Below are 23,879 nucleotides of genomic sequence, written 5' to 3' on the forward strand. Positions count from 1 at the left end.
TCTCTGGTTCTTCTTCCTTTTCCTAATTCCCTAGTGCAGTTTCCTCCCCTCTCCCTCCCCCCCCAAAAAAACTATTTGCTAGACTTTCTTTTCTTCTTTCTCTTCACTCTTTCTCTTAGTGATTTTATCTGTTCTCATGGAAATCTTTGCATTTGAGATACACATAGACACATACATGTGAATATATGCATGTGTGTGTATAACTGACTTTCTCTACCTAGATGTCTAGCAAGAAAACTGTATTTATATCTTTTTACAAAAACTTCTCACCCCAGTTCCAGTCCTTTACCTCCATCTGTTTGCTAGGCATCTGCCCTCTATAAGTACTACCAGTGTTTCAACATATCCAAAACTGAATTCCTGATCTTCCTCCCCTTTCATCGCCACATGAAACCTTCCCTTCCTCCTAACTTGTCCTTTTCTGTTAATAACACCACTGTTCTCCAAATCATTTGGGTTTAATTGGTCAGAAAATTAGTTTTGTCAGAAATTAAAAATGAGTAAAGAATGATGAGAAACAAGGCTAGAAAAACACATTAGAGTCAAATTTCAGAGAAGCTTAAAAGCCAGACTAAGGGACCTGTCATTTGCCCTAGAGAAGTAGGGAGCCATTGAAGTAATATGTTCAAATATTAGGAGGATGATTAAGACAACCATGTGAAGGCTGGATCTGGGGAATTAGTCTTTTTTTCAAGGTGGGTATCAGAAAGACAAAGCAAAGTGGCCCAGTGGATAGAGTGCCAGTCTTGGAGTCGGGAACTCATCTTTCTGAATTCAAATATTTTTTCAGACACTTACTAGCTGTGTGACACTGTGCCAACCACTCAATACTGTTTGCTTCAGTTTCCTAATCTGTAAAATAAATTGTAGAAGGATATGGCAAACCATTTCAGCATCTTTGCCAAGAAAACCCTAAATGGGATTATGAAAAGTCAAATATGACTAAAAAATGACTTGTCAACAACATCAGGGCATAATGAAACATTAAGATTAAATGGAAATAGCAGTGGATTTGGCGCCAGAGCTCCTGAGTGTGAATGCCAGATGTATCCCTCATTACTTGTATGATGTTGTCTAAGTCACTCACATCTTTGAGCTTAAGTTTTCTCCTGATCTCTATGGTCCTCCCCAGCAGTAAATCTTAGAATCCTCTAGCTATCATTTAGCCTACCAGAGACTCTCACAGTATAGACCAGAGAATCCTGGAGAGACTCTAAAACTCTTTCATAGTGTCTCCAAATTCAAAATTAGTTTTTATTTACATATGGTAAATATCTGTAAGTATAACCCACATAAACAAAAAAAATCTTTGGACGATTGCTCAATAATTTTTAATAGTATAAAAATACTGAGAACATATTTGACAACTACTGAAACAGATCAGGAGCTGACCCAGAAGGAGCAAAGGGATGAACAATTTATCAAAACCCCACTTCTAGATCATCTATCATAGGAAAAGGACATCCATGTAGCCTTGTCTTCTTTGTTACCTGCATCTCATTCTGAAATCTTAAGCCTAAATCCTTTTTTTCCCTCTAACTTCTCAGATATTAAAAAAAAAAACGCATTTTCTTCCTATGGAGTCCCTACTCAAAACTCATTATGCACTTGAGATTGGTAATACTGTCAAGATAAGTAAGTCCTTTTTTTCAATTACCTTTTACAAACACTCTCTCTCTCTCTCTCTCTCTCTCTCTCTCTCTCTCTCTCTCCGTCTCTCCGTCTCTCTGTCTCTGTCTCTCTCTTACATACACACACACACACACAAACTTTCTCAGAATAATGTGTTTAAATGTATTTAAACAGAACTCTATTAAATTACAAAGGAAAACAATGTTACTGAAATAAAGTGGTGTGTGTGTGTTTGTGTGTGTATACCCACACACAAATTTAGAATTACAGAAGTTGTGTGCCAATAATTGTTTAACAATCAGCTCTCTGAGAAAAGAAATTTTATCCAGGATATACTTTTAAACTTAATCTACATATTTTTTAATTTTTTTAATCTGCATATCTAGATTTAGATAATAAAGCAAACAATAAAGCAAGTTCTGATTCATAGCATTGGCTGATTTCTAAGGTATAATACCTATATTGAAAGTTTAACAATTGATTCTCCTTTGAGCTGACTCCAGCGCAGCCCAGACTCCAGTTTTAAGAAGACCTGTTTTACTCTTGTATCTCTGTCAATGCTGAAAGGGATAACCTACTAGCAAGGACCATTTCATATTTTCCTATTTCATGTACTGGAGCCAAAGAATTCATCATCATGTGTCCAGATGACTGGTGAGACACTTTACTTTCTAGACTGGTCCTCAGAAAGCAGACATAGTTTATTGCCAGAACTGGACTTGACCTGTCCTTTCCAGAATAGGAAAACCTGCCAGGACTTATGTTCTGTTCATGAAGCCTTCAAAACTTAGGGCTCTCTCTATACAAGGCAAAGCGTCAGATTTCAATGAATTGTGGTAGCTAGATGAAGGAAAGGCATCTCTTCTTTCATCTAGCTACCCACAATTCATTGAAATCTACTTTAAAGTGCTTTATCTAAAATTACAAGACATATCCATTTGAAATTGTTCGTTAGGCTACCATTTTGTGCCAACATGGAAGACTGTGCCCTGCATCCAACTCAAACCACCCTTCAAAACCAGTCAACTACTTTGAAGGTTATTCTGGAACAGACACACAAATATAAAATGACCAGCAGTCTGGTTAAAACTGAGACCTCACCTCATTAAGTCAATAAGTAAGTTATTCATTTCCATTTCTATGTGTGGAAACAAACAGGCACAAAATAAACCCTCATTGGTAAAATATTAAGGATTCTTTCTTGCCTTTTTTTAAAAGACTAGACTACTTTAGTCACTTTTTCCTGTAATCAGCACCTTTTACAGAGCATTTGTTACTATGTCAGTGGTTGCCAGAGAGCTTGGGGGCCTCCTCCCTAGGATGAAAAGCATTACAGCAGCAGTAGTAGCAGCAGACATATTTCCATCTGTTAGGAAAGGGAGATATGAATTCAGTCATCCCTTGAGATGAAGCCATAATACTAAAGTTTGGACCCATGAGATGCTACTAAAATAGGTAAAGATAAAGTTTCAAAAATTAGGAAGAACAAAGATTTTTTGAAAAATAATAGTTTCTAAGAAAATAATCAGAACCAGAAAGACAATTTATGTACCAAAAATATTATAAAGAAAAACAACTTGGAAAAACTTAAGAACTTATCAGTGAAATGAGTAACCACCATTTCAGATAATCCAAAATGAATCAGGCTGCCCACAAAATAACAAAGTGTTGGTGGATGGAAAATGCAGAAAGAGATAAATTATTGAAAATGGCAAAATGTGGATTTCTTTTGCTCAGCTATGTTTGTTACATTTCTTTTCTTTTCTTTTTTTTCAGTGAGAAAGGAATGTTAGAGAGAGGTCATGTACCTAACCCCCAAATGTTGAACAACGGGGTCCATAATATAATTTTAGGTTTAATCTAGGCTATTAACATTTTCTCCAATACTTTTTAAATTATAAACAATTAATAAAAAATTTATTGAAGTCCTGATTTGTAGCAGTTTGACTTTTTCTAAGGTGAAAAGGTTCACAATGAATTTAACAATTGGTTCTCCCAAACCAATTCAAGATGGTTCCTGAACACCTACAATCCTATTCTCCAACGCACATCCCTTAAAAAAAAAAATAAAAAAGAAGAAGAGAAAGTGGGTAATTAAAGCAGTTAAAATGCATAAAGAATAGAAGGAAGTTTAGAAGGAAATTCAAACAGGAAAGTTATTTATGGAATTTACTATGTTGTTTTTGTCATTTTTAAAGTGAACTGTACATAAGAGAGATTGGCAGTTCCATTCATAGTCTTTTTTTGCATATAGAAAAGTTCTCTGAATTTCTGAATTTTCTAAAAGAAAAAAATAGTTATTTCTTTTGTAGCACTGTTGAGTTGTCCTGCACTTTTGGGGATAGGCCTGCTACATTTTAATCCACTGTTACCACAAACCAAGGGTTCTCCAGTCCTCTGAAGGGTTTGGGAAAATCTCTTGCTTCTGGCAACAGCTCAAGCACTCACCAGCTGTGTTCTCCCATTTTATGACGCCAGTAATTAGCACCCCAGTTCTTCTCAATCATTTCACATCGCCTTAGCTTTTACAAAGAGTTATTTACTTCAAAAATATAGCAAGAACGAACATACAAACAATTTCCCCAGAGTCTTAGGTATTTAGGTATACCATGTCCAGGGAGTGGGATAGGGATGAAGGATTAAGCCCACAGTTTAACTCAATTTCTCCATAGCATTAGTCCAATCAAGTTGGTGTCCAATTTTATCAGCTTCTGCTGGGCTGATGCCTCCAGACTGTCCTCTCCAGTGCATTAATACAGGGCTGTTTGCAACACCTTTATTCCTAAATTCCCAATTCCCTGGATCTCAAGCTCCCAAAACAGATGAAACTCCATTGTCTACATGTAGGATGGAAAAGAACAATAATAACCTAAACTCTAAGCAGGTGTCAAGTCTCCATTACATTTTTAAGGATATGTGGTAAAAGAAACAACACTTAAAATATTTTGCTCTGCAGAGATACTTACTGGAGCTTGCTGGTAAAAGTTTAACAACCAGCTCTCTGGGGAAAAAATATGTAGTACACACTTTCAAGTTTAATTGGAAAGATTAACATTTTCTCCATTATTTTCTTAAGCGTAGACAACGTAACAATAAATCAAATTCTGATTTGTAGCATTCATTGATTTCTGAGAGGAGAAAGAGAGGAAGAGGGGGAAAGAGACATATTTAGAGAGAGCAATTGTTGAGATTTTGTCTTAAAGAGAATCCTAGTAATTTAATAATATTCTAGAACTCTTAAAAAGATCAATCCAGTGAATCTGGACCATTGCCATAGACCATGGTTTTTAACCTACAGTCAAATAAGTTTATGGATAAAATACATCCTTTTTTTTTTTCATGACTATCCAAATGAATTTTAATATTTAAGGCAGCTACATGGTACAGTGGATAGTGTACTATAATAGCCAGAGACAGGAAGATCTGAGTTCAAATTTAATCTTAAAAATTTACTAGCTGTGTAAACGTAGGCAAGTTTTAAAATCTCCTAATAGCATCTAACCTCAGGAACTTGTGAAGATAAAATGAGATATTTGTAAAGTACTTTGTAAACCTGAATTTCTTTCAACTATTTAAAAACATTATTCTGAGGAGGGGAGACATAAGTTTTACCAGATTCCAAAGAGGTCCACAACATGCCCGCGCGCACACACACACACACACACACGATTAAAAAGCATAGTCCTAGACAAAATTTGGAGTGTATATAGTTTTACTTAGTGTAAAAGGACTAAGGTGGAGAGATTATTTCTCTAGGAGGCAGTGGCCTTAGGCAATTTCTTTGCTAAAATTAAGGGTGCTAAACTAAGAAACAGTTTTTTACTGTTTTGTCTCTCACTGGGTCTAAGGACCACTTAGACTTCCCCTTTTAGGAATATATCTCCCCTTCTTTCTGCAGGAAGCCCTATGACTACTTTCAAGCCAGATTGCACAGCTAGTTAGTATCGAGGCTTTAACCTGCTTGGTTTGTCTTGGGTTGATTGGTCCTTCTTAAACCATCTCAGTGGACCTCAGGATGGTCAGAGGGTGGGGAAGGAGGTGGCAAGTCAAGTTCAGGCTGACTTAGGAAACAGAGTAGCGAACTTGAGTCATGAAAAGTTGGGTCTTGACACTAACTGTGGAATCAACCACTCTGAACTTTCATTTCCTTAAATGCAAAATAGGGGTAATATCTGTTGGAAGGGTTGTTGTGAGGTTAAAATGAGATAATGCATGTGATGTGTTTTGCAAATTTTAAAGTGGTACATAAATGTCAGTTAATATTATGCCTTCCTTCTAATCCTAAACCTGTGATCTGATTTGACTAACAAACCCTTGCTTTTTAATGAAAAGATAAAAATCTTTCTCCAAGTCCAGGTGCTCCAATTACCAAAAATTACAAATAAATAGAATATAAATTAATGAGGGTTTACTGTTATTATTTTTCTCAGGTAATTATCATCACACACTAAGGATTTTACTATTTAAACTTTTTTTCTTACTAATTGTTTTATTTTTTCTGATTATATATGTATAAACAACCTTTTTAAATATACATTTCTTTATGAATCATGTTGGGAGAAAGAAATCAGAACAAAAGGGAAAACCATAGGAGAAAAAAAAACAGAAAAAAGAAGTGAATATAGCATATATTTGATCTGCATTAGATCTTCACAGTTGTTTCTGGATGCAGATATTTTCTATCTAAAGTTTATTGGGATTGCCTTGGATCCTTGAACTCACCAAGAAGAACCAAGTTTTTCATAGTTGATCATCTTACAATCTTGCTGTTACTGTGTATGTTTTCCTAGTTTGGCTTGTTTCACTCAGCATCAATTCATGTAAATCTTTCTAGGCCTTTCTAAAATCAACTTGTTCATCATTTTAAAAATAAAAATAATATCCCATAACCTTCATATACCATAATTTATTTAGCCATTCCCCAACTGATGAACATATACTAATTTTTCAATTCTTTGCTACCACAAAAAGAGCTACTACAAACATATTTGCATGTGTGGATTCTTTATGATTTTCTTGGAATACAGACCCAGTAGTGACACTGATGGGTCAAAGGGTATACATAGTTTGATAGTTCTTTGGGCATAGTTCCAAATTGCTCTCCAGAATAATTGGATCATTTCACAACTCCACCAACAATGTATCAGTGTCCCAGTTTTCCCTCCAACATTTATCATTATCTTTTCCTGTCATCTTAGCCAATCTGAGAGAAATGAAGTGGTGCTTCAGAGTTGTCTTAATTTGCATTTCTCAAATCAATAGTGATTAAGAGAATTTTTCATGACTATAATTAATTAATATCATCGCACATTAAGGACTTTCCTGCTTAAACTTTTTTTTTTTAAAGTACCTGTCTTTTTACTACCCCTTCTTTTTTGTCTTCCCATGCTGATTTAGTGCATTACTAAAATATGTTAGTTAAATGCCTTCTTACAAAGGCATATCTGAGACCATGAGAGCCTTTAAAAAAAACTTTTATGAACCCTTCCAAATAAATATACCCTGAATAAAATAGGAAAGTGTGATTTTCTTTTTATTTAGTTACTCAGCCTATGAGGTCTCCCCAGGAAGTGAATGTTACTATGTTATCAGTTATCGCTTCATTGTTACAAAACAGAAGGAAACTCCAGGATTCCTGTTCCAAGCATATAACTTCTCCACCCTAGTCCAGTTGGGCTTGGCAACTACTCAGTATGTCTGAGATTCCCTGTTCTCCACCCTGTCTGTTACCCTTTCAATTAGCCATGAACAGGTTTTACCTGGGCCATCTGGGATTCAGTCTGGTAGCCTACTCCACAGTGCTTAGAGTCACATCAGGGGATCATAAATGTAGAGCTGCCAAGGACCACAAAGTCCATCCAGTACAATCCCCCCATTTAAAGGATAAAGAAACCAAGGCATATTGCAAATGACAAAGCTGGGATTTGAATTCAGGTCTTCTGATATCAATTAGTGCTTTTGCACATAGATGGTTAGACCCAGAAGGGATATTAGAATTCATCTAGCGCTTTTCTCATTTTAAAGATAAAGAGACTAAACTTCAGGGAGTGGAAGTGACCAATCCAAAGACATAAAGCCAGTAGGTTCACTTTCTACTAGAACACAAGGGCCTTTCTCCTAGGAAAGATGTACATACAAAGTAAAAGTTTCCCCAAGAATGGATGATTTGGAGCAGAGAAAGGGAAGAGAATCAGTACAAGACTTAGAACTGGAAGAACCTTTGGATTCTGAGAACTTCTTGCCCCTCTAACTATTGCACTCTAAACAGACTTGTCCTAAATTGTTGTTCATTCTTCATTTTCAGACCATCAAGAGATGTCTTAATTCATGCATGAACTAGATTTAAGTGAGACAGAGTTGCACAAAGTAATCAGTCTCACTCTCTCTTTCAGAATCATCAGCATCCAGTGGCAAGACAAAAGGCAAGATGGCATTGGTCTGGGATGTAGAGGATGATCATAGCATTTTCAATGTCTGACCAAACTCTGGCTCAGTCATCTACATGACTATTGGAATAAATTGTTCTCTTCTGCCCATTTTACTGAGGAAAACTTCACATGCTAGGGATAGACATTCCCCTAACTCACTGATGGGTTTGAGGCCTGTCAGCTACCCTCAGCCTGGTTTAGCCCATCTGCTAGAGGGAATATGGCCACTTAGCATGCTACAGATTCTTGGAACTACTGGTGAGGGTTGGGTGCCAATGGACACCAAAAGTGGATGAAAAGCCCTGAAAAGGGCTCAATAATCCCTGACATCAGAGATATCAATGCTCCTTGAACACCCTTTCATTTCAGTCATGATAATCTGTTGGAGGAGGCAGTGTGGATAAAGCAGAAGGATATTGGATTGAGAGGCAAAGATCTAGATTTGAATCTCAACTCACTATCAAGAAATCAAATGTTTGACAGTAGAGTTCTCATATTATACCTTTGTAAAGAAGAGAAGGAACTGAGTTTTCTTTTCTTCTCTTTCCGACCAAGCTTCATCATTATAATGTTTGGTTTCAGTTTCTTGGTTTCTTTATATTTACATTGTTGTAATAATTTTGTACTTTGTTTTCCTTACTGCTTATTATACTTTGTATCAGTTCACATAAGTCTTCCTTTACTTCTCTGAATTGACCAGATTCCTCATTTCTCATAGCACAGTAATATTCAACTATATTCACTTACCACAACTAGTTTAGCCATTCTCCAATCAATGGACATTTGCTTTATTTCAAGTTCTTTGGAACTATAAAAAGTACTGTTACAAATATTTTATATGAAAACTTTCTTTTCCTTTTTCTCTTTCCTAACATGGGATTCTCCTGGTCAAATATAATAGACATTTTAGTCTATTTCTTTGAATAATTTAAAATTATTTTAGATTCTTTTCATAATGATTGGTTCAATTTACAACTTCAGGAGCAGTGTTTCCATGCACAGTTGTATTCACAAACCCTTTGACATTACTATTCCCATCTATTGTAATATTTATACAAAATAATTTCAAAAGTGAGAAAGAAGGAGAGCACCTTGTCTCAGAAGCAACTATAGGCAGATTTGACTAAAATAGCAGTTTTTTATATTGGTTCTTCTATCTTTTGAAAAATGAAAATATCATTAAGGCAAGCCAAGAATTTATCATTTCTTCTGCCTTTGGCAGAGAGAGCACTTAACAGATGTCTGGATAATTGAAATACTCCATCTCCTATCCCACTATTATATCATACATCTGTGCCAAGTTCTTGATCTGTTTCCCAAACTCTTTGTATGTTTCTTCCTTCTGCCTAGAAGAAACTTGAGTGGGTGGTATGATCTGAGAAGGTACTGGGACATCTTTCTATCCCCAGAATATTAATGAGACAGGGAAAATGCCTGTCACAGATTTGCCTTTCATGGCAAATTATTATTATTATACAGAATATCACAGATATACACTGCCTATTTCTAATCCAGTACATGAAACTTTGGGATCGAGTCTTTGGCTATGATGACTCAAATATTGGAAGTATGAAATGATACAAATATTTCTAATCGGCTACAAACCTGAAAGAATGAATGACTGAGCCAGAAGTAATACACATAGAAAAAGTTTGACCAGCTGATCTTAGTAAAGGGCAGAGAAAAATCCTTTTTCTCACTGAGCCACTATGTGTCTATGAGTATATGATGCCTTTATTTTTTTGTCTTACCTTTTCTAATTTTAGTCAAATAACTATCATGAAATATAAGTTCCCAGGAGATCTAGTGAGTTTGGGATATTCAGGGATTCCATCAGTGGCCAGAAGCAGTAGCAGTGACTACTGCAGCAGGATAGAGGATGGCACAGTGGATACCTGCAGGTAGATGAAGAAAAACAATCAGACAAACAAAAGATGGCCAGTTCAGGAAGTCTGAGTCCTTATGACTAAAAGATGTACTTGCAAGAGATTCTAGAAAAGCATTGATCCTCATAGCCAAAGAAATGATTACACCCAAGGGGAGCTTTATATGGATTCTCCACAATGGAAAAAGGACTCTCAGGTCCAGAAGTGATAGGCACCTCTTTTTCAAATGTGTTCTCTACATGCTTCACTCACTATCTTTGTGCTATTTTAAGTCTATTCTGCTCAGGATCCTTGTAAGAGTTGGGGAGAATGTGATTCAAGTTTTTGCACCTACTAGTCTTCATACACTTTCTTAGTAAATCCCTTTTATAAAAGTTAATGGAGTTCATCTGGCTGATTGATGATAGGAAATATACCAATGAAAACTCAGGAGATATAGTGTTAGAAACTATAACCCTTCAGGATCATTTATATTACCTTGAGGGGAGAAATAGTAAAATAAGTAAGCAGCTATTTTCTGGGTGGTGAGTGTGAAACAGAATTGGTAAAGTGGCTCCATAGGGGGCTGTAAAATAATATTAATCGCATTGCCTTTTCTGCTGCCATAAGTTTCACTCCTTTGGATCTTTGGGTTTTGTTGTTATTTTTATAATTGTTATTTTCTTTGTTTGTTGAGACTAAATCTCCCTATGTCACTGAAGCTAGAAGAGCAACTGTTACTCTGAAACCCAATCACTCTATTGATGATAACCTTCATTGTTTTTCTGAGCTGGGCCAGTTTATCCCTTTTAGGCAGCCCAGTGACCCTCCACTTCTAGAAGCCATATTGAATTTGGACTTAGTATAGTCACTCAGTGGGCTTAAATTCAGTAACAATTCAGAACTTCAGAGCTAAAGCAATTCTCCTGCCTCAGCTTCCCCAGAAGAAAAAATACAGCTATGTGCGCCTCACTTATCCATTCCTTTGGATCTTTAAATCTATTCTAGACTTAGGACTCCCTTAAGAAAAAGTAAATATTTCAAGAGAGGCAACAAGTTTTGAAATTTTAGTTACTCTCTTACTTCCTAGTAAACTGAACACAGTAAAACCTCATGGGAATGGGATATGGGATAAGAGCCTGAGAACAGGGAATGGATCTGGGCCAAGGGATGCAATGAAAAAAAGTAGGAAAATGCTAAAGATAAACTTGCCTGACTTCACAATGATTCCTAGCCTGTCCTTGGTTGTTCAGCAAGGTCCTTCTTACTTCTGCTATCTACTGGCAGTTCAGGTAGTGGCTGTTCCTAAGAGTCTATTGCCGCAACAACTCACTTTGCACACCCATAAAACCTAAACTCAGTGTATAATTTTTTTCAACTTGTTGGCTGATTTTACTTAGTTGTACTTCTTTTTATAAATTTCATGTTTTATTCTGAACTAAATGCTCAAAAAAGAGCATTCAATTTATACAGTTCATATTATTCAAACACAAAAAGAGAATTCTATATGAAACTGTAAATTTTCATTTCATACCTCTTGCTTTTAACAAAATTATGTAATAAATTCTACATATCATTTTCAAAACTATTCTGCTTGTTTGTGCTTTCTTCTGAATTTATTCCTAGTAAAAATTAGTAAAGTTCTAGATAACAGAAGAGAATTTAATTTTTTAAAAAGAAATCAAAGAATTATGGTTTTTTAAAACAACACCTACTGATGCCAGTGGAAAAAACAATCAGATAACCAAAGAAGAAGAAGAGCAAAAAAGAATGCAATGAAAAAGAACAGAAGAATAGGAAAAAAGAAAACCATCAAGAAAATTCAAGAGATCAGAAATTTAAAAAGTGCTAAAGGGGCCAGGTAGAAGAACTTGATGCCAAAAAAAAAAAAAAAAAAAAAAAGAAAGGAAGGAAGGAAGGAAGGAAGAAGGAAAGAAAAGCCAAAAATTAGCACAGAAAAAAAAACAAAACAAAACGAAACTTAAAAAAAGAAGAAATGCGTAGCAGAACCAGAAGTGAATGAAATTGGGAATTATGTTAAATGATGACAGAGGAAGAGATGAAAACACCTGCAGAAAAAAAAAAAGAGAGAGAGAGAACATAAGCATTCAGAAGAAAAAGCTGATTCTAAGAAGAAAAAAAAATGAAACATACAGAAGATATTATTATAGAAACTGAAAAGACTGAAACACTGGGAAATTCAACCTGAAATTTAAGCATGAATTATCGAAGCTGTTCTGAAACAAGCCCCCAACAATGAAATATCAATTTAAAAGTTAAAGAAAAAGGTTTTAGTTCAATACTATGCAGTGGCTAATCAATGCTACAAATCTGAAAAGGAGTTGCTAGTTACCTTTAACAAGAAAATCAGCAAGAATCCAAGCTTTAAACTTTTAAAGGGGAAAAGTTAAACTTTTGAAATGAATATTTTCCTACTTTTAAAAGAATGAACATTGTTCCTGACTTCTACTTCCACCATCCATTACTATTTGTAAAATAGAGAATTTGACAGTCACTTACATTTTGTACTGTTTTTGTTATTCTCCAAATTTTAAGGGAAAATGTATGTTTTTTGGTAGAGCTTTTAACTAAAAATAAAGATATTTGCTATCAACTCCACAGACAACAAGGCAAGGACAACAGATAGCTGGAATGATGAGATTTGATGAGGTGAGATTTTTTGTTTGTTTTTGTTTTGTTTTTAGGCAGCATGGAAAAAGTCAGGAGAAATGGAGAGATTAAAGATGGGGAGGAGGATATAGTTGGAACAGTCTTCTAGAAAAAACAAGAAGGGGGAGGAGATTTGATGACACAACATAGAGGAGTGGGCCTTCAAAAAGAGAAACACCCCTTTTCATCAGAGTCTAGAGTGAAGGAAAATGTAATGGGAGATGGTTTCAAAAGGATTGTGAGATGAGAAAAAAAGAAGGAGCTCTCGAAAAATATACTATTTGGGGGGGGTGAAGAATGAAGGCAAGTTGGGGCATGAGGGAAATGTGTGTGAGGCTTGAGGAGAGAAGAGAAGGTATGGAATGGCTACCAAGGTGAGAAGGATTCAGGATTAATTAAGGAAGAGTAAAAAGACTATCTTGCTACTCTCCCACTATTTGGTAGTGAGTAAAGAGGTCAAAGACAGAAGAAAAGGACCCAAATGTACAAAGTTATAATAGCAGGTTTTGTTGTTATAAAGGAATGAAAACAAAACAAAAGTAGTTGTCCCCATCAATTGGCAAATCAGTGGGGAAAAAAATTACAGCCTACTAATATGATAGAATATTGAGATCACCATGGAGAAACATGGAGAATTTTGGGTGAAGAGGTGCAGAGTGAAGTGAGCAGAATCAGGAAGATAATTTACATGATGATCTTGATAATGTAAAATGAGCACCCAATTGAGATTGACTAGCCTAAATTTGTTTTGGACCCAAGCAGCACAGTTTCATTGCTTTCGCCATTTTTTGCTAAGCAGGACATGAGTAGGAACAAAGAAGGCAGATGGTGGCTTGGCAAGTTGAACTAAGGATAAGACATGAAAATGGGATTTGAGCTATGACATTTATCCCCATTTTACCCATATCTCCAATGTCAAGACAGAAGAGAAAAAGAAACAGATCATAGATTATGTTCAAGTTGTACAGATATAGGTTAAAAAACAGGAATTCCCCTGATTATGTTTTTTTCCTATCATGGGTTATTTTTTGCTCTCCTTCTTTTAGGTTGTTCCAGGTTTCCCTTTCACATTAGAACTCCAGATGTTATGGTAGAATTGTTCCCTTGAATAATGGCTGTGATTCTTCTGTATTTTTTTTTTTTTTTTAGTCTAGTTTCTGACACAGTCCAGTTTCTTCTATGGGGATTTGAAATTATCAAAATCCCAGCCTATACCAGGATTTAATCTTTAAAAAACATATTGAAACAGAACAGAAACAGCTTTTAAACAGAGAGATAAAGTTGTTTCCTCAGAGCTATAAAAAGGAACTTGTGAATCAAGGTTTCTTTATGAGGCTGATAATAGTTTGGTGAGGGGAAAAAAAGCAGAAACATGAAATGTTAAAGCTGGAAGTGAGTTTAAGCACCTCATCTTCCAGAGGAGGAAACTGAGGAAAGGGGAAGTGACTTGGGAAAAGGTTACATAAAGGTCAAAGGATATGACAAGGCAGTTTTCAAATGAAGAAAGATAAACTACCAACAATCACATAAAAATGTTATAAATCACTAATAGTATGAGGCATGCAAATTAAAATAACTCTACACCTCCCCCTCACACTTATCAGAATTATAACAGAAAACAGGGTAATGGTACAATAATGGTAAAATAGACGGGTACAATAATGGAGGAAGGACAGGCACACTAATGCACAAGACAGTTTGGAAATATTAAAATCACTAAATTATGCATATGCTCTGATACCAATGTTACTTGGTAGTGACCAGAAAGGTCAAAGGCAGAAGAAAATGACCCAAATGTACAAAACTATTTATAATAGTTTTTATTATAGCAAAGAAAGGGGAAAAAACAAAAAAGGGTATCCATCAATTGGAAAATAACTGAAAATTAGAACCTATTAATGTGATGGAATAAATCATAACAAGTATGAAATTAACAGAGAGAAACTTGGGAAGTCTTATGTGAATGGATACAGAATGAAGTGAGCTGAACCAGGTGAATAATTTACATGATGACCCCAATAATGTAAAGGAAAACAACTTTGAAAAACTTTGAAACTTTGGTCAATACATTGATGAATCATGACTTTAGAATACTAATGATGAAACATGCTTTCCACTTGTTGGCAGAAAGTAATGGATGGAGTAGAGTACAAAATCAGATATGTATTTAGTCCTGAGGCAGCATGTATCAAAAAAATAAATAAATAAATAAAAGGAGATCAGGCTTCTCTTTAGCTCTCTGGTTCACTGTTGCACTCCAGAATACTAGGAAAAATCTCTTTTAGGTATGATTCAGATCTTGGATCTCTCCAAAAAGGATTAGGGTCCCTTCTAGAAAAGTCTACATTGTACGGTGTGGTTTATAAACAGTACTGGATGATTATTTATTTCCTCCGTTAAAAAGAAATATTTAAAACAAAAAGACTCATAAATACCCATTAACAAATACTTACATGTCTGCATGATTTCACATGTATAATGGGTATCCCTGATTAATAGGTTGGGGAGGGACTGGAGGAAAGGAGAGAATTTGCAACTTAAATTTTAAAAAAATGTTTTAAAAACCAAACAAAATTTAAAAGAAACAAATACTTAAAATAAAATGCTTAAAATACTTATAAAATTTGCTCTCCTAGGAGGTAAAGACTAAAGGGTGATTTATGGTACTTCCAGATAACTATTTCATGTCTATCTTGAATTGGCCCTGTCTGAGCAACTCACAAAGTCTCAATCATCTGGCCACAAGATCTTGGGCTCTCTTGATTCTCTCAGATATAGCATTTTCTTAGCAGTGGTCATCTTCTCCATGTAGATATAGTTGTAGAAAGCATCTCTCAATATTCGTCCATCTTCACTTCATTACCCCTGTGCCTCTCTAGCTTGCAGATAGCCACCAAGACTGTAAACAGTCATCTTTGAGGATCACTGTTTGGTGATCTACTTGCAGAGAAAGAAGAACAAAGCAGAAGTGGTCAGGGATTTGAGGTCTCAACTTAGACTTGACTAGGTAATGACACTTTCATCATTGTTGCTGTGGGCTCACTGAAGGCTACTATAGCTACTAGGATTGGGGAATGGGTTAGCAATTATCATATTCCAGCTAAAAGTCCAAGAGAGAGAAGTAGTCTTCCAAAGAGCACTGACTCCTCAAGAGGAAACAGTCTTATCACAACTCATATTCTATAGAGTAGACAGTTCCAGTTGGCTCAATCATCAATCATCCACAACACATCCCTCAATCACAGGGACATGTGAGGACCAATTAGGAGCCTTTAGCAAGTGGTCAGAGCACATATTCATCCTCATGGAGCCAGTGTTTTCATCCTTAAAGGTATAGGACTTGTCCCGGGCCAGTAAAAGGAGTGAAGAGTCAGTCAGTCAACAAGTATTTATTAAGTACCCGGATCGCCTAGAAAATCTGGTGAGAATAATGCTAGTAGTAGAAATATGAGTAGTATAAGAATTATATATTATACAGGATCTGATCTAAGTAAGTATTGCTGCTGGATGGGGTTGTATGAGCCTATTTTACACAGAAAAAGTAGATGTACTATAGATAGTGCTATAATAATGAAGGGTAGGATGAAGTGGAAAGCAAAAAATTAGATGAGGCAAAAAATTAGATGAGGGTGGCCTTGTCTACTGAGAAGCATGTCTAATGATGAGCTAGCTAAAACAATTCCTATTAATCCTCTTATTGTAAAAAAGAAACTGATACTCATAGTATGGCAGGGACTCATTTAATGTTTCCCCCATGAAGGCCAGGCAATCAGCTGAAAACTTATACTCCGGTTGGAATAGCAACAACTATTGTTGCATATGTGAAGTAAGTTCTGGCTAAGCACTCTGCTAAGTACTGGGGACTCAAAGTCTAAAGGCAATTCATACTGTCAAGGAGTTTGTATTTCAAAGGGGGAAAGCAACATGTAATGGAGGCATTTAGGTGGTACTTTGCATATGACAACAGACCTTGAATGAGGAAAACCTGAGTTCAAAGCTAGCCTCAGACACTTAGTAACTGTGCGACATTGGGAAAGTCATTTTACCTCCTCATGCCTCATCTCTAAATAAGGATGCTAATGAAAACCCAAAGTTTTTATGAAGATCAAATGAGATAATATTCATAAAGTTTTTAGTACAGTGTCTGGGACATAGTAGGCATTGTATAAACATTTGTTGTTGTTATTACTCAAATAGGGGTTGTGATGGAGCCAGCTTGGACTGGCTAGGGAGAGCAGATTGTTAAACCACCGGGCTGCCCATTTCTTTAATTAGCTTGCTCTAAAATATATGTGTATGTATATGTATTTACATATATATATAGACACATTTTAAAACATTACAAGTAACTTGAAGCATATGGTTTTTTGTGTGATCATTTAAGAATTTTGTTTGTATATTTTACAGCCTATTTTTGTTGATGGTTAATATGTTTAGAATTAAAAGGACAAGGTGAAAAAGTAGATCAAATACATACTTTTAGTTAAGGAATCTGTGCCAGAATCTGACAAAGACAAATAGCATGGCAGAGTGAAAAGAGTTCAGGATCTTGAATCTAAATTTAAGCTATCCTGTTTATTCTCTGTGTTGAGTAAGTAGGAAGAGACAGACAGACAGATAAAAAGATAAATAGATAAAAGGATAGACAAATAGTAAATGAAGTTCAATTTGCCACTGGTGACCAAAATAATAGCTTCAACATTTATCAAGAGTAAGACAAGGTTATCTAAATTACTGAGCAATCCTAATTACTTTAGCAATCCTTTAAAACTGTCTTTTTGTATCTCTTACAAATAAATGTTACAGAATAGGAAACTCCATCCAAACTGGCATGATGTCAAACCAACACTGGGAGAATTTGCTCTTCATGGTGCTGAAAGTAGTAGTGATCTTGCAAAATGTGTACTGTTTTTTTTTTTTTAATTTAATAGCCTTTTATTTACAGGATATATGCATGGGTAACTTTACAGCATTAACAATTGCCAAACCTCTTGTTCCAATTTTTCACCTCTTACCCCCCCCCACCCCCTCCCCTAGATGGCAGGATGACCAGTAGATGTTAAATATATAAAAATATAAATTAGATACACAATAAGTATACATGACCAAAACGTTATTTTGCTGTACAAAAAGAATCAGACTCTGAAATATTGTACAATTAGCTTGTGAAGGAAATCAAAAATGCAGGTGTGCATAAATATAGGGATTGGGAATTCAATGTAATGGTTTTTAGTCATCTCCCAGAGTTCTTTCTCTGGGCGTAGCTGGTTCAGTTCATTACTGCTCCATTGGAAATGATTTGGTTGATCTCGTTGTTGAGGATGGCCTGGTCCATCAGAACTGGTCATCATATAGTATTGTTGTTGAAGTATATAATGATCTCCTGGGCCTGCTCATTTCACTCAGCATCAGTTTGTGTAAGTCCCTCCAGGCCTTTCTGAAATCATCCTGTTGGTCATTTCTTACAGAACAATAATATTCCATAATATTCATATATCACAATTTATTCAACCATTCTCCAACTGATGGGCATCCACTCAGTTTCCAGTTTCTGGCCACTACGAAGAGGGCTGCCACAAAGATTCATGCACATACAGGTCCCTTTCTCTTCTTTATGATCTCATTGGGATATAAGCCCAGTAGTAACACTGCTGGATCAAAGGTTATGCACAGTTTGATAACTTTTTGAGCATAGTTCCAAATTACTCTCCAGAATGGTTGGATTCGTTCACAACTCCACCAACAATGCATCAATGTCCCAGTTTTCTCACATCCCCTCCAACAATCATCATTATTTTTTCCTGTCATCTTAGCCAATCTGACAGGTGTGTAGTGGTATCTTAGAGTTGTCTTAATTTGCATTTCTCTGATTAATAATGACTTGGAGCATCTTTTCATATGACTAGAAATAGTTTCAATTTCTTCATCTGAGAATTGTCTGTTCACATCCTTTAACCATTTTTCAATTGGAGAATGGCTTGATTAATGTGTACTGTTAAAAGAAAAATATGTTGTTGCTGTACTAAAGAGCAACAGCAGTGAAACCCGGGTCAGAGAAATTCAAGTGAAATAAAGCAAATAAACAGGCATGTGAAGTCAATGTCGAAGTGACAAAAATCTGGAAAAGATACCTTGAATTAAAATCTCTCAGTTTTGGAGAAACAGATAACAGATCAAAGACAACCAGATTGTCCAAATGGCTGTGGTTTAGCAGTGTGCAAAATAGTGTTTGCAGGTTAAAAAAATTTACACGAAGAATAAGCATGTACACACACATATAGGTGTGTGTGTGTGTGTGTGTGTGTGTGTGTGTGTAAGAAACAAAGACAGAGACAAGAGACAGAGAGAGAGAGATAGAGAGAGAAAGAGAGAGGTGAGAGAGACAGAGAGAGAGAGAGAGAGAGAGAGAGAGACAGAGAGACAGAGAAAGAGACAGAGACAAAGAGAGACAGAGACAGAGAGACAGAGAGACAGAGACAGAGGCACGCAGAGAGAGAGATTGAGAGAGAAAGGGAGGAAAAGGAAGAAAGAGAGACAGAAAAAGAGAGACACAGAGAAAAAGGCTCAGAGTTTTTTCAGCCTTAGCTAAACAAAGGGGGAAAAAAAAAAAGAATGTCTTTGCCCCAGAGCTTAGCTTTGCTTCTGTTCCTTTCCTCAAACACTTCCTTGCGCATGATAGAAGAGGATTAGGAACTGAAGAACACTATAGAGTTATTGTCAGTTTGTTAGGAGGGCAATAAAAAGAGGCTAACTAGGTATAATGCAGATATTAAAAACACAGAAGGAATCCAAAGGAATTAAGCTACAGAAACACCCAAGCTCTGGACTGGAAAGTTTTATTCAAGAAATAATAGATCAAGCCTCAGGGAACCAACTAACTTAGAGAACCCTTGCTACCAGTTCTAAAGAGCTTGGCATCTGGGGCAAAGAATCTCCTACTGATGATGAAAAGCTTCTTTTAGCTAAGCCTCTAAGAAATAGAAGCAGCCCCCTAAGGGGGGAAAAAGACAGGAAGGTATTTTTTTCCCCTAGAGTGGACATTTTTGCTGGTTCATGCCTTTTAATAGCCTTGGGGCTTTAAACTAAAAATATACAGCAGAGCTTTCTCTCCCCCTGAGAGTTTAGTATGATAGTCAAGGATTCTAATCAATCTAAACAGAGAGAAACTCCAAAGCCATATGCATTATTGTCCAGCAGAGCCCCCACATTCACAAGACAGAATTAGAATTGGACAGAGGCAGTACATTGGCATTGAGCAGCAAATGGCAAAGATGATTCAGAAATGCCCAGAAGAAGCCAGAAAAGAACAAAAACTAGTAAGAACAGCATAATGATATCACCAGAATCTTTGGCAGTTCTATCATGTTAGATTGTGGGTTCCCATGCGCATCCCATGTGCTGGGAGTCAGTTTGAACAAGCTCTTGAGAGCTGCAGAGACATACAAAGGTTGAAAGTGACTGAAGAGCAATAAAAATAGCAAAACTTGAGAATCAACTGTTAAAATTTCAGCCTGAGCACTTAGGTGCCAATAATATTACAGGTTATGACTTGATTTATTATTTTGTCGATTGCTTAGATTTAAGAAAGTGATGAAGATTTGTTGGGGAAATGTTTTATTACAGATAGTCTTGCTCTATTCTGCTCCCTATATACTTGGCGAATTTTTCAGCTCCCCTGAATTTAATGATCATCTTTGTGCTGATGATTCTCAAATCTAATTCTCCAGCCTTAACTTCTCTGCTGATTTCTAGTCTTACATTCCTACCTGGCTTTCAGACATCTTAACTAGACTTCCAGGGAACATCTTAAACAGAACTCATCATCTCTCTCTCTAAACTCCCTCCCCCAACTTCTCTGTTACTATATAGGGCAATACCAACTCAGGCTCCCAACCCTGAATGCCCAGGGAAATAGAGTAATACCATCTGAGATCATCAGAGGCATTCTGTGACCTGTGATCTTTCCCCCTCCTATTCCTTCAGTCATCCCATTCTATTCATGAATGAATAGCAAACACACAATGGGCAATTTAAAACAAACTAACCATTTTACTATCTTGCATGGGAATCTTATAGAGGGATCATAGATTCTGAGTTGGAAGGATCCTTAAAGAACATCTAGAACAATCCTCTCATTTTATAGATGAGGAAATTAAAGTTGAGAAAGATTAAATTAGAGTATATTTACATATATATTGGATAAAACTTGGATATATAAATACATGCCACTCAATTTATTTTGATTTAGGCTAAAACATTGCTTAGGGCAGTTAGGTTGCACTATAGTATGTAGAGTCTTGGCTTCAAATCAGGAGGACTCATTTTGCTGAGTTCAAATCTGGCCTGAGAAACTTAGTAGTTGTGTGATCCTGGGCAAATCATTTAACCTGTTTGCCTCAGTTTCCTTATTTGCAAAATGAGCTGGTGAAGGAAATGGTAAACGATTCCAATGTCTTTGTCAAGAAAACCCCAAATGGGGTCACAGAAAGTTGGACATAACTGAATAACAACAACAACAATAATAAAATATTGCGTGGTGTCTTTGTGTTTCTTTATAAGTTGACTTAAAACTCTGATAATAAATTCTCTAAGCCATGTTCTTCCTTGATAGTTTTCCCCTGCCTGCAACTTCCAGTCCAAAGTCAGGAGCCCTGTGACTTATTCCAACTCTTACCTCACTTTGTTTCAAATTGAACTTGTTGTATTGAGCTCCTGAATGGTTACATGCTGAGGAGGAAACTGAGGCTCCAGTTTAATAGGTTAAGCTGGAGTACAAATTAAAGATTTGTTTTCCAAGGTCACACAAATAGAAATGAGTAGAGCCAAGGATTGGAATCCAGCTCCCTCTAACTCTGAATGTAGGATTCTTTCTGGTACACGACAACAGTTAGGGACAGGTCTAAAATGCAGATATAGTCTACGATAAGCAATGCCCTGAATCCAGGATTGTGAAAGCTGAGACTGCAACAGCGTACTATAAACATCAATGTCCCTTTCATCACAAATCCTTCAGGAAAATTGCAGATGGGTCCGAGGGCATACATGTCAGAATTTTTACTGAGAATAAAGTCTGGTTTAGGGGTAATTTATCTACTCTCTTCCTTACAGTGGTTCTCAAACTTATGTTCTCAGTATCTTCATGTTGTTAAAAAAAAAAAAACTATCGAGGATCTATTCAAAGAGTTTTTGTTCACATGGGTTATATTTATATCTATTTGCTATATTAGAAATAAAAAATAATTTTGAATTTGTAGACCCTTTGAAAGGGTCTACGATTCTTTGGACTACATTTTGAGGACTACTGTATATAGAGACTAAATTAGAAAATAGGTGGGGAACCTTCTCAGAACCTAGACTAGTAGAAAATTATCCCTTGGGGAAAGGAGACCTGATCCAAACATAGAGAAATAAGGTCACTAAAGGCTGTGATTGAGATTTCAATTATGAGATATGAAAATAAGAACAGAATCTAGGGTTCTTAGGTAGGACTGGGAAGAGACAAAAAGGAAAGAAACAAGCACTTAATAAGCAGCTAGTTGGTACAATAGATAGAGTGCCAAGTCTGAAATGAGAAAGAACTGAATTCAAATCGGGACTCAGTCACTAACTGTGTGTGATCCTGGGCAAGTCATTTAACCATGTTTGCTTCATTTTCCTCATCTGTAAAATGAGCTGGAGAAGGAAATGGCAAATCAAAATGGTGTCTTTGCCAAGAAAATCCCAAATGGGATTTTTGAAGAAAAGGGCACAGTTTGTCCCAGGCTCTGTGCTAAGCACTTAAAATAGTATTTAATTTGCTCCTCATAACTACCCTTTATCAATTTAAAGTTGAGGAAACTGAGGCAGAAGCTGAGTGCTTGCCCAGGGTCACATAGCTAGAAAGTGTCTGAGGTGGAATTTGAGTCAATTCTTCTAGACTCTAGGTTCAGAACTCTACCCACTGCGCCACCTAGTGCTTCTCACTGTGCTGGGTTTTGTAGGAGAGAGATGTAGGGACTTGGTTCAGGAGGTGTATAAAACCTTCCCAAAAATGAGGTAAATCTTTTTTCTTTGAATAGGTGATATTTCCCAGTATTTCAGTAGAGATGTGATCTGATGTATATTTCTTCCTCCCTTCCTTCTTTTCTCCCTCCCTCCCTCTCTCCCTCCTTTACTTCCTTCCTTCCTTTCCTTTCCTCCCTTCCTCCCTTCCTTGCTTCCTTCCTTCCTTCCTTCCTTCCTTCCTTCCTTTCTTTCTTTCTTTCTTTCTTTCTCTTTCTTTCTTTCTTTCTTTCTTTCTTTCTTTCTTTCTTTCTTTCTTTCTTTCTTTCTTTCTTTCTTTCTTTCCTCTCTTCCTTTCTTCCTTCCTCCCCACCTTTCCTCCAAGCCTCTCTCCCTCCCTCCCTTTCTTCCTCCCTTTTTGATTTTGATTTTGATTACTGAAATCCCTCAAGTTACCTTGGGGTTTACAAGCTAGATTTTTTTCTTAAGGACCATATGTTAAACCCAAACCACTCTAGCCCTCATTGATTGGTCAACTATAGGACGCAATGCAAGTCTTACTTAGTCAATGTATGGACCCTGATCACTCAAATTGAATGTAACTAGCAATTGTTATTGTTTTGGCCAAAAACTCTGAGGATCTTTCCCTTCCTGGTTGATTTTTTTTAATTAGGTAAAAGAGGCCATTTTTTAGCCTCATTTCTTTCTAGCCTTAATCACTGAATGGGTGTTGCCTCAGTAAAACTGAGACCTGAGAAAAACTCTAATTTAAAAAGGCCAAGATTTCCAGAAGCATAAGTGCATTCTTGGTCATTTCTAGTCTTCCTGATCTGATCTTTATCTTACCACTGGTCCCAGATGGCTCTGGAGGAGAAAGTGAGGCTGATGACTTTGCACTACACTTTGATATTTAAATCCAATTCACTTGCAAGTCATGGTATCAATTCCCTGATGTCACAGTGCTTTTTGAAGATGAAAGGCAAACAACAACAACAAACAATTTAATATATATATATATATATATGTATGTATATATTCCTTTACTTACAGATTACAACTCAAGAACAGAAGATGGAGAAGGGCCTTTGTTTAGCATTCTCAAATACCTATATATTTGTCTTACTTAACACATTGATTTGTTCTGTACTCTGGGGAAGTCATTTTCCCTCTCCAGAACAAGTTTCATCTAGCAAAAGAAAGAGTTGAATTTGATTGGATTTCTAAGGTCATTTCCAGTTTGACACCCTTCAGGATTAGTGACACAAAGACCTTGTTTGTGAGTGAAGATCTCTCTCTGTCTCTG

The 23,879-nt window shown here is 36.3% G+C and overlaps 1 pseudogene; it reads left to right on the top strand.

Annotated features, from left to right (window-relative positions):
* The first annotated feature begins 9,839 nt into the window (after positions 1 to 9,839).
* On the top strand, positions 9,840 to 12,336 carry LOC111720380 (annotated as a pseudogene).
* The last annotated feature ends 11,543 nt before the right edge of the window (positions 12,337 to 23,879 follow it).

Source organism: Sarcophilus harrisii, chromosome 4, assembly GCF_902635505.1.
Source record: "Sarcophilus harrisii chromosome 4, mSarHar1.11, whole genome shotgun sequence".
Classification (NCBI taxonomy): Eukaryota; Metazoa; Chordata; class Mammalia; order Dasyuromorphia; family Dasyuridae; genus Sarcophilus; species Sarcophilus harrisii.